This window comes from Antechinus flavipes, chromosome 5, assembly GCF_016432865.1.
Source record: "Antechinus flavipes isolate AdamAnt ecotype Samford, QLD, Australia chromosome 5, AdamAnt_v2, whole genome shotgun sequence".
In the NCBI taxonomy this organism is placed as follows: Eukaryota; Metazoa; Chordata; class Mammalia; order Dasyuromorphia; family Dasyuridae; genus Antechinus; species Antechinus flavipes.
Window position 1 is genome coordinate 102,169,712 of NC_067402.1, and position 10,944 is coordinate 102,180,655.

Consider the following 10,944-nt stretch of genomic DNA (forward strand, 5'->3'; position numbering starts at 1 on the left):
GACCAAAATCATTGCCCATCTACTATGTCTATTGAAGATGTACGAAATGAAAGACCAGCTTATTATCTACTTGAGTACATGTCCCAATCTGTACAATAGCCATTCATCATCTGCTTGATTTTTTCTATGTGTATACTTAGGCTTGAATCTTTTCAGAGATTATAAATGACATTTTAGAATCTGCAATGGGGCTTGATATACGATGTCATTCACAAGGGAGTATTTGAAGAGTTTTATCATGTTTAAGGAATTCCTCTTCTGTATTAGACATCCCCTATGACAGGAATAAACATTTTTGATGAACTAGTGTATGCTTTAAAATGTTTTTTACCTTATCTGAAATGAATAATCATAGGATTATAAAACAAAGTTACCTCTCTTAGTATATCTTTCAAGGAATCTTACATAACTTTAACAAATATATGGAATGTATACATACACACATATGTTAAGAAACTTTAAGGAAGTATTTTGAGATATGTTACAGTTTTAGGGATATTTTTATTTGTATATTGTTGGTTATGTGTATGTGTGGTTTGTGGTGTGTGTATGTGTGTGTGTGTGTGTGTATGCAGTGATAAGTCTAGAAAATTTCTACAAATGTTTTCCTGAAATGTAAAGTGTACATATTTCTATTTCTCTAAACTTTCTAAAATGTCAATAATACTCAAGTCACTCTAACTTATCTGTCTTCTAGGTCTATTGCTTATATTCTTGTGTTTTTTTTTTTTTTTTGAGTGTGGAAGAACAGATAGACAGGCACCTCCTTTATCTCTTAAAATTTGTAATTTCTGTCAATATTCAGCTCAAATACTACTCCAAAATGAATCCTTTCCTGACCTATGTTGCTATACTACTCCCTTCCATTATTTTGTATTTGGTATTTTTGGTATCTGCCTCACACTTTCACATCACCACTCTTGCCCTCAATATTAATATTAACCTCCCTTGACTAATTTCTCTGTCCTACTACAATCAACACAGAGACAAGTCTTCAATCTTTTCATTATGCACCAATGTACCACTCTCACATCCAAAAATTTTGCTTCACAAATTTGCCTGTCATCCTTGTGCAGGAGCCATGATAATTTTCTCTGTGTCATTCTAATTTAGTCTATATGCTGCTGAAGCAAGCATTACATCCAAGAATTTTGAATTCCCCTTCTCTGCCCATAATCCACTGGCTTTTCCCTCTCCCTCTGTCATTCCTTACCAAACCTGCTCTTTGTCCACAATGTGGATAAATCCCTTGACCTCTCACTTCTCAGATCATATCCCTTCTTTTCTCTATCTTGATCCCTCAGGGAGCTAATTGAATTCCATACTTCCATCCTGAGTTCCCAGACTCATTATTTCATGAATTGCACCTGCCAAGCCTTAGACTTGAATCACTTTCATCATCTGTTTGCCTTTATTCCTATATATGTGCTACTTGAATGAAGGAGGAGAAAATCCCTCAAATGATTTGAGTCATTGCAAATGGCTTCAACTGGGCTCTCACTGCCGTTAGGCAATCTTTCTGTATTTCTCTCATTAACTCACTTTCCATTCTCCACAAAGTTTCTCCAAATCTTTACTTCCTTCCCCAAACTTCCCATAATTTCTCTTTCCCTCAATCTCTCAGCTAAGATTCTTGCTTCATATTTTACAGGAAAAAATTGAATCCAAATTGAGAAAGAGGGATCTTTCTCATCTCCTATCACTCTCTCCTCCTTCATCCCTGTTACATGATGAAGTAGCCTTACCAAATACTTACTAAGTACTCCTTACAAAAGCTAACCCCTTCATTTGTTCAAGAAATCCTATTCAATTCTGTTTCCTCCAACAGATTTCGCCCTCTGCACTCCCACTTTACTGGAGAAGTAACTGTTGATATACCACTGGAGGGGCTGAACTATATCCAAACTGATACTTAGTATAAATGAAACAGGAAGATCAAAAAAACTGCAATTAAAGAAATGTTAGACCCAGAGTTTCTCCTTGAATATGTAAATAAAACAGTTGAAAAATTAGTTATATCATACAAAAAGCAACAAGACATCCCATTTCATAGGACACTTGGTCACCTCTACTTGCCCTATTACAATGAGCATAAGCAAATAACCATTCAGAAGGAGAGACTTACATGAACTGATGCTGAGTGAAATGAGCAGGACTAGGAAATCATTATATACTTCAACAACAATACTATATGATGATCAATTATGATGGACCTGGCCATCTTCAGCAATAAGATGAATTAAATCAGTTCTAATGGAGCAGTAATGAACTGAACCAGCTACACCCAGTGAAAGAATTCTGGGAGATGATTAAGAACTATTACATCAAATTCCCAATCTCTATATTTTTGCCCGCCTCCATTTCCAATTTCCTTCACAGGCTAACTGTACAATATTTTGGAGTCCGATTCTTTTTGTACAGCAAAATAATGGTTTGGACATGTATACCTATTTTGTATTAATTTATACTCTAATATATTTAACATGTATTGGTCATCCTGCCATCTAAGGGAGGGGGTGGGGAGAAGGAGGGGAAAAATTGGAACAAAAGGTTTGGCAATTGTCAATGCTGTAAAATTACCCATGCATATAACTTGTAAATAAAGAGCTATTTAAAAAAAAAAAAACCAAATAATTCCAAAGATAAATGTAGCTTATGTGTCAATTTCTGTTAAAAAAAAATCTTCCAAACTAAATCAACATATACCTTATTTTTCATTAACTTCATTAGACAAAGTTCTCCACAAAGAGAAAACTAGACTGGGAAATATGGCTTAAAATCAAGAATTAAGAAGTTTGTATATTAACAAGGAATCTGGGAGGGAAGGAGGGAAGAAGGGAGGGAGGAAAAGAAAGAAAAGAAATGACAGATGATTTCAGAGAGGCCTAGAGAGACTTACATGAACTGATGCTAAGTGAAGTGAGTAGAACCAGGATAACATTGTACATGACAAGAAGATTATACAATGATTAATTCTGATGGACATGGCTCTTTTCAACAAAACGAGATGATTCAGGCCAGTTGCAATAGTCTTGTGATGGAGAAAGCCATCTGTACCCAGAGAGAGGAATGTGGGGACTAAATATGGGATCACAACATAGTATTTTTACCTTTTTTATTTGTTTTCTTTCTCATTTTTTTTCCCTTTTGATTTGATTTTTCTCATATACCATGATAATTGTAGAAATATGTATAAAAGAATTGCAATGTTTAACTTGGCAATTAGTAATTGAATTACTTGCTGTCTAGGAGAGGGAGTAGGAAAAGGGAAGGGAAAAAATTAGAACACAAGGTTTTGCAAAGGTAAATGATGAAAATTTTCTATGGATATGTTTTGAAAATAAATAGTTTTAATTTTAAAAAAGAATTAGAAGGTTTGGACTGAGACAATAAGTATCACAAAAAAATGAAATTACGCTATCTTAACAGAATTGGATCTGGTGTTGCAGTCCTTTCACAATCAAATATCTATGTAGCAAGATCATCAGTTAATAGATTAAAAGTCAGATTCTGCATCCAATTTGAAGGAAAGATAAAGATAAGGTTATAATAGCCCCCAATTAATATATCTGATAAGGCTGTTGACTTGGCAAAAATAGAAAATACCAAAGGTTAGATACTTCTTCTGTCACCATTTCTTAAAAAGTATGTGATATAAAAATCACCCAATGGACAAAGGAAAAAAGCCCAGAAACCAAATTATCAGGAAGCATTTGCTCACTTTAGTATCCAATGCATTACTCAAATATTAAGGAGCCACAGTCAGGCTTATACAAAATTTAGCAGCCATCACTATGAAGAAGAAAAGAACTTGGAATATGATATTCCAGGAGGCAAAAAATCTAGACTTACTATCAAGAATAACTTAGCCAGCAAAACTGAATATAATCCTACAGAGAGAAAAATGGATCTTTTGAGAAATAGAGGTCTATCAAGCATTCCTGATTAAAAGACTAGAATTGAGAAGAAAATCTGAAATACAAATGTTAAGAGTCAAGAGAACAATAAAAAGCTAAACATGAGCCAACAATCATATTGGTCCAAATAAAGATAAACTATTTATATTCTTGTTGGTAGATTGTTCTCAAAAAAACCAAAGTGACATCAGCATGTTAGAGTAAGTTAATGAGTCCAACCAATATGAGCTCAGAATGCTCTGCCACAAGTTAGACACAAATAGTCTTGGGATAGATTCTCTAATTTTGTGCATCTCACAATTTTTTCTAAGCTAATTATTTATATTCTAACATGAGAAAAGAATACATATATTGTCTTCAGAGCTCTATCATCAGAGATAATAGAGAAGGTCCAATTAGACAGCCAGGAAATAGCTTTATTATGTTTTTATTATCTTAAAGAAAAATAAAAAGGGAAGGGAAGAAACGGGGAATACATTAGGAAAAAGGTAAGGCAAGGGAAGGGACATGGAAGATTATATCACATAATTGAGGTGTGCAAGTAAAAGTCTATACAAACAAGGAAGAAGGAGTGGAGGAGGAAGAACAATCAACAGTCTCATACAAACAGGTCAAAAGAGGAAAGAATACACACAGAGCTAGTTAAAGAAATACATTTCATTCACAGGAAACAGGAGGGAATTGGAAAAGGGAAAGTAATGAATAGGAGGGATGGTAGGTTATAAAAGGGATTATTTTTAAGCAAAACAAATTCCTAAAAAAAGGTGATGGGAACAAAGAGAAGGAAAAATATAAAAGTGAAAACAGACCCAATTAAAGGAGATAAACAGGGAAGCTGCATTTTGTTGAAAGGCATTGTATAAAATGAATTAATATCAATACTAATATACGTGTACCAAATAGCACAACAGCTAAATTCTAAAAGGAAAAATTAAAGGAGCTATAGAGGGAAAAAACACAGTAAAATTATAATAGTGGAAAACTTCAATTTACTCCTCTCAGACCTAGATAAATCTAAAAAACAAAATTAAAATAAAAAAAAAAGGCTCTGACTAGAATTTTAAAATTTGAATTTGATTGACGTTTAGGAGATTGTTGAATGGGAATAAAAAGGAATATACACACAAATAAACTAGGGACTGGGGTACAAAAATCTTACAGATAAAAAAGAAAACCAGAAATATTAAACATACCTTTTACAAACCACAATGCAATAAAAATTATATTCCATAAAGGGATTCTGAAGCAAAGATTAAAAGATAATTGGAGACTAAATCACTTATTAAAAAAAAGAACAAATTACATAAACAATAATTTTATTAAAGCTGATAACAATGAGACACAAAAATTTTGGAGGTGTAGTCAAAGCAGTATTTAGGGGAAATTTTATTATCTTAATTAATTATGTGAGAAAATGGCAGTAGTACTTAGGAAAATGAAGTTCAGAAAAGAAGTTTAACAAATAGACAGAGGAGAAACCCATGTTGGAGATGATACAATTTTAAAAGCAATTAAAAATCAATTTGTAAAATAATTCAAATTAAGGAAGATTCTCCCCAAAAGGAAAGATTATACACAGTACCTTTACTCCAAAAAAGAGGCCTGAGAAGATATTATAAAATATCTACTGTATGTCTTCCTAATCCTTTTGCAGTTTTTATAGGAATTATCAGCAAATAGCAAGGACATCCTTGATTATAATGTGAGAAAGAAAAAGAAATAGTTTTGCATATGATTTTCTACACAGTTAGATACCTGACTTTGAGGTTTAAAGAACATAAAATCATATTATCTATAGTTGACTTTAATGACATATTTTTAAAATAAAATGTTGTTTTAAAGACTGTTTTCAAAGATACCTCTTATATATATAAATCACATATGAGGAATTTAACATAAAAATATAGCTTTAAGGTGTCAATAATGTGATGAGGAATGTCTTATGCAAATTATGAATAAAAGAGGGAATCCTTGTTGATGACAAGATTATCTGAATAGTCTAATCTACAGATAATATTGTGCTAAGTGCACTGAGCCCTATAGGAAATGCTATAAGAATTTCTCAGTGACATACATAATCTTTTTCAAAAGATCAACCTATCATCTCTGGAAAAATCATTGGATTCCAATTAAGTAATTGGAAAAATGAATCAATAATTCAAATGACCCAAAAGATAACAGAAAAGATACAGAGGAGGTATAATCAAAGCATATTATCAATGGTGGCTTACATTCAAGAAATGGTACAAAAGATATCTCATAGGAAACAATGACATCAAGAACTAGAAAAGAGTGGATTGCTGATGTAGTGAGAGCAAGGAAAACAGATGGCCTGTTCAATTATTAAAATGGTGTGATGAGAGGTGGGGGGAGTGAAGGGGAGAAGGAGAGAAAGAGAGAGAATATGAGTATTTTTTGAGCTATGTGTCAGGCACTGTGTGCCAAGTGCTAGAGAGATACAAATACAAATAAGTAAAACAATTCTTGCCTTCTAGGAGTTTACATTATCACACACACACACGCACATACACACTATAAAAGTGGGATGAGAGAAGTGTCAAAGCCTGGTTATGGCAATATAAGTCAAAAATTTATCTGTTAAAGACCATATTCACCACCTATTAAAAAAAAAAAAAGCCTCTGCAATATCAGGTAGATTCTTTAAGGAGGGTTTACAGAAAAAAAAATGTTCTTTAATAATTGGGAAGGCTTCAACTATAAATTAATATGGTCCCATTGCCTTTTTATGGGACAGTTCATTCATTTTATGCACAATTCCTTCTTCTGAGGTTAATAGGCTATTTCTTGTCTTTTCAATTTGAATGTTAAATACTTTGTAGGTTTTCATTCATTTCTTTAAGAAATTTCATTGGTCTGGAGAGCAATTTGGAACTATGCTCAAAAAGCTATCAAACTGTGCATACCCTTTGACCCAGCAGTGTTATTACTGGCTTATTTCCCAAAGAGATTTTAAAGAAGGGAAAAGGACCTGTATGTGCAAGAATGTTTGTGGTAGCCCTCTTTGTAACGGCCAGAAACTGGAAACTAAGTGGATGCTCATCAATTGGAGAATGCTGAATAAACTGTGGTATATGAATATTATGGAATATTATTGTTTTGTAAGAAATGACCAGCAGGATGATTTCAGAAAGGCCTGGAGAGACTTACATGAACTGATGCTGAGTGAAATGAGCAGAACCAGAAGATCATTATATACTTCAACAACAATACTGTATGAGGATCAATTCTGATGGACGTGGCCCTCTTCAACAATGAGATGAACCAAATCAGTTCCAATAGAGCATAAAGGAACTAAACCAGCTACATCCAGCAAAGAACTCTGGGAGATGACTATGAACCACTTCATAGAATTCCCAATCCCTCTATTTTTCTCCACCTGCATTTTTGATTTCCTTCACAGGCTAATTGTATACTATTTCAAAGTCTGTTTCTTTTTGTACAGCAAAATAATTGTCTGGACATGTATACATATATTGTATTTAACTTATACTTTAACATATTTAACATGTATTGGTCAACCTGCCATCTGGGGGAAGGGGTGGGGGGAAGGAGGGAAAAAGTTGGAACAAAAGGATTTGCAACTGTCAATACTGAAAAATTACCTATGCATATGTCTTGTAAATAAAAAGCTATAATATTTTTTAAATTCATTGGCATGAAACTATACAGAATGATTTTTAAGTTTTCTTAATTTTTTTAATAAATTATGATTTTCCTTTTCTTATTTCTAACATTAATAATTTGTTTTTGCCATCTTATTTTATGGATTAATTTCTTGTTAACTAGAAATGTTATGATTGTTGGCTTTCAGCTGCTCTTGGTTTTATTCATAAACATAATTACTTTTTGACCTCATATTTTAATAATTTCTGTTCTTATTCTAACAATCATTGCCACTTTTTCTTTAAGTTATTCTATTCATACAAACACACTTCTTTAATTGATCTTTTTCTCTCTTATTATTATAGTAAGTCAGGGCTATGTATATAATTTCCCTATAGCTACATAATTATGTTTTAAGTAGATATTGTTTCTATACTTCTTTAGTCATTTTTCAGTCCTGTCTGATTGTTCAAGACCCAATTTGGAGTTTTCTTGGCAAAAATACTGGAATGGTTTACCATTTCCTTTTCTTGCTCATTTTACAAATGAAGAAACTAAGGCAAATAGGTTTAAGTGATTTGCCCAGTGTCACACAGCTAGTAAATATCTGAGGCCATGTTTGAATTTTGGTCTTCTTGACTTCAGGCCCAGCACTCTAACTACTGCCACAGCTAGCTGCCCCAGCTATTGAATAGCTAAACTTAACTAAAAACAATTAAATTCAAATACTCTGTACTATTATATCTATAAGAACAACAGAGGTAAAGTAAGGGAAAAGACACACAAGCCCATTTTACTAGGAAATATACATTTTTTGAAACTCCAGACCCAGAGTTAGAAGGGACACTCCAGACCCAGAGTTAGAAGGGACCTCAGAAGTCATCTAGCACACCCCATAAAGGAATATGAAACCTCTCTACAAAATCTTTGAACACGAAAGATCATAGACTTGAAGATCTCTATTGATGGGGAGCCTTTACCTCCAGGACCAACCTACTCATTTCTGAATAGCTAACTTATTTTTTTTTTAAGTACTTTTAAGGACTTCTTCCTTATATTGAGCCAAAATTTGTCTCTTTGCTACTTTCAGGTATTGCTTCTAATTTTGGTCTCTTCACCAAGAAAAACAAATTTAATCTCTCTTACGCAAAATGGCCTTTCAAATGTCTGAAGTCAGCTCTCCTGTTTCTCAGGAATTTTCTCTTCTCTGTTAGAAGTAGCCCTAATTTCTCAATTTGAGTCTCATATGACATGGACCCAAGACCCTTTACCATTACAGCTGCCTCCTTGAGGTGCTTTTTCCTGAAATTATCAGTGTATTTCTTAAGGTGCTTAGAATGGAATATAGATGTGGTTTAAATAGGGCAGAGTAGCAGGGCTCCTCAAACTTTTTAAATAGGGGGCCAGTTCACTGTTCCTCAGACTGTTGGAGGGCCGGACTACAGTAAAAACAAAAACTTTGTTTTGTGGGCCTTTAAATAGAGAAACTTCATAGCCCTGGATGAGGAGGATAATCATCCTCAGCTGCTGCATCTGGCCCACTGGCCGTAGTTTGAGGACCCCTGATATAATGAAACTATCACCTGTTTTCTATGATTGCTATGCTGGACCTGAAATCAGCAAGACCTGACTTCAAATCAGACACTTACTAGCTATGTGATCTTGGAAACTCACTTAACCTGTTTGCCTCAGTTTCCTCACATGTACAATAGGGACAATAGCAACCACCTCCCGGGGTTTTGTAAGGATCAAATGGAACTGTAAAGCACTCAGCATAGTATAGGTCATATAGTAGGCAATATATAAATGTTAGCTATTAATTATCTATTTATGCGATTATATCACACTTTATATTGAGCTTGCAATCTACTGAAACCCTCAGATCTTTTTCAGATTGCTCTCTAACTATAGCTTTTCCAATTTGTAAATGTGAAGTTGATTTTCTGATCTCAAGTATAAAACTTGGCATTTTTCCTGATTAAATGATATCTTATTTTATTTGATAAAGAATTCTATAATTTTTTTGTCTACCATATAATGTGTTAGTTATCTTGTCAAGCTTTTTGATATCTTCAAATTTGATAAGCCTATCTTTAATCAAGTCATTAACAAAAATGTTAATACAGCCAACCACAAATTCCTGTGGTGCTTCACTGCAGCCTGATCTTTGAGTCTGACCATTCCACTACTCTTGAGTTTACCTACCTGTACTATAATTAAGCCCATATGCTAACAGTTTAACCCTGGGCCTCCTTGTCCTTATGTGTAAAATGAATGAACTGGACTAAATGCCCTTTGAAATATTTTGCTGCTCTATAATTCTGAGAAGTACCTAGATCAGTATTATTGAGGGCTAAGCTTTGAAAGCCAAGTCAAGATATTTGTATCAAAAGTGTGGATGATTGCATTTTTCAATCATATTGTGACTACCTACATCTACTAGCTGTGTGACCTTCGACAAGTCACTTAGCCTGTTTCTGGAAATGGAGATAATCTTTCTCCTATTTATCTTACAAGGGAAAGTGTTTTATAAATATTTTATTATTGTTATATAAATGACCAAGTTATTAATGTTCAACAAATATTTATTGAGTATCTCTGAAGTATAAGGAGTTAGATGCCTAGGGACATTCAAATATCACATGGTCCTTGCACTCAAAAATCTACCATTCTCCTTTCCTCTCCTTTCTTTCAAATTCCTGGGATTTAAGCACTGAAAAAAGTTTTATTTCCTTAACTCAAAATAAAATTCCAAGTTAAATTACTTTTCAAATGGATTTTACTTTTTTTTTTTTCCTATATCTACATTTGGAGCACTCCCTTTCCCTCCTCCTCCTCCTCCCCCTTCCTCTCTCCCTCCCTCTCCATCTCTGTCTCTCTTCTCTCCCGTGTCTCTTTTTCTATCTCCCTCTCCCATCTCTCTCTGTCTCTGTCTCTGTCTCTCTGTCTCTCAAGTCTTGCATTGCCAATTGCTGAATATCCTGCCTCTGATACACTGTGACCTTTAGCAAGTAATTAAACTGCCTGACCCTGAGTTTCCCCCTCTGTAAAATAAACAAATTGGACTAGATGGCCTAAGCTTTCTTCCAGTTCTATAGCTGATCTCCCCCTGGATGTCATAAAGGTGTTTCAAAATTGCCATGTCCAGAACATAATTCATTACCTTTTGTCCTCCTTCAAGCTGACCCCTCTTCATTGATTGTATCACATTGGGCAAGTTGCTTAATTTCCCTCAACTGTCAAATGGAGACAATAATCGCACCTACTTCTTCTCACCAACGAAATACTTAATGCAATATAAATGCTTATTATTACTGTAAATTCCTATATTTGGTGATTAAAACTCTTCACAATCTGATTCCAGCTTACCTTTTTAGGCTTTCTTCATGTGACTCCCCTTCAC

At 33.9% G+C, this 10,944-nt stretch overlaps 1 non-coding gene across 1 annotated transcript; it reads right to left on the minus strand.

The window, feature by feature from the left end:
- Positions 1-1,035: 1,035 nt before the first annotated feature.
- LOC127539551 (U6 spliceosomal RNA) lies at positions 1,036-1,137 on the minus strand. The gene has a single exon (XR_007947979.1). It is a non-coding gene; the product is annotated as a U6 spliceosomal RNA (small nuclear RNA).
- Between the last annotated feature and the right edge of the window lie 9,807 nt (positions 1,138-10,944).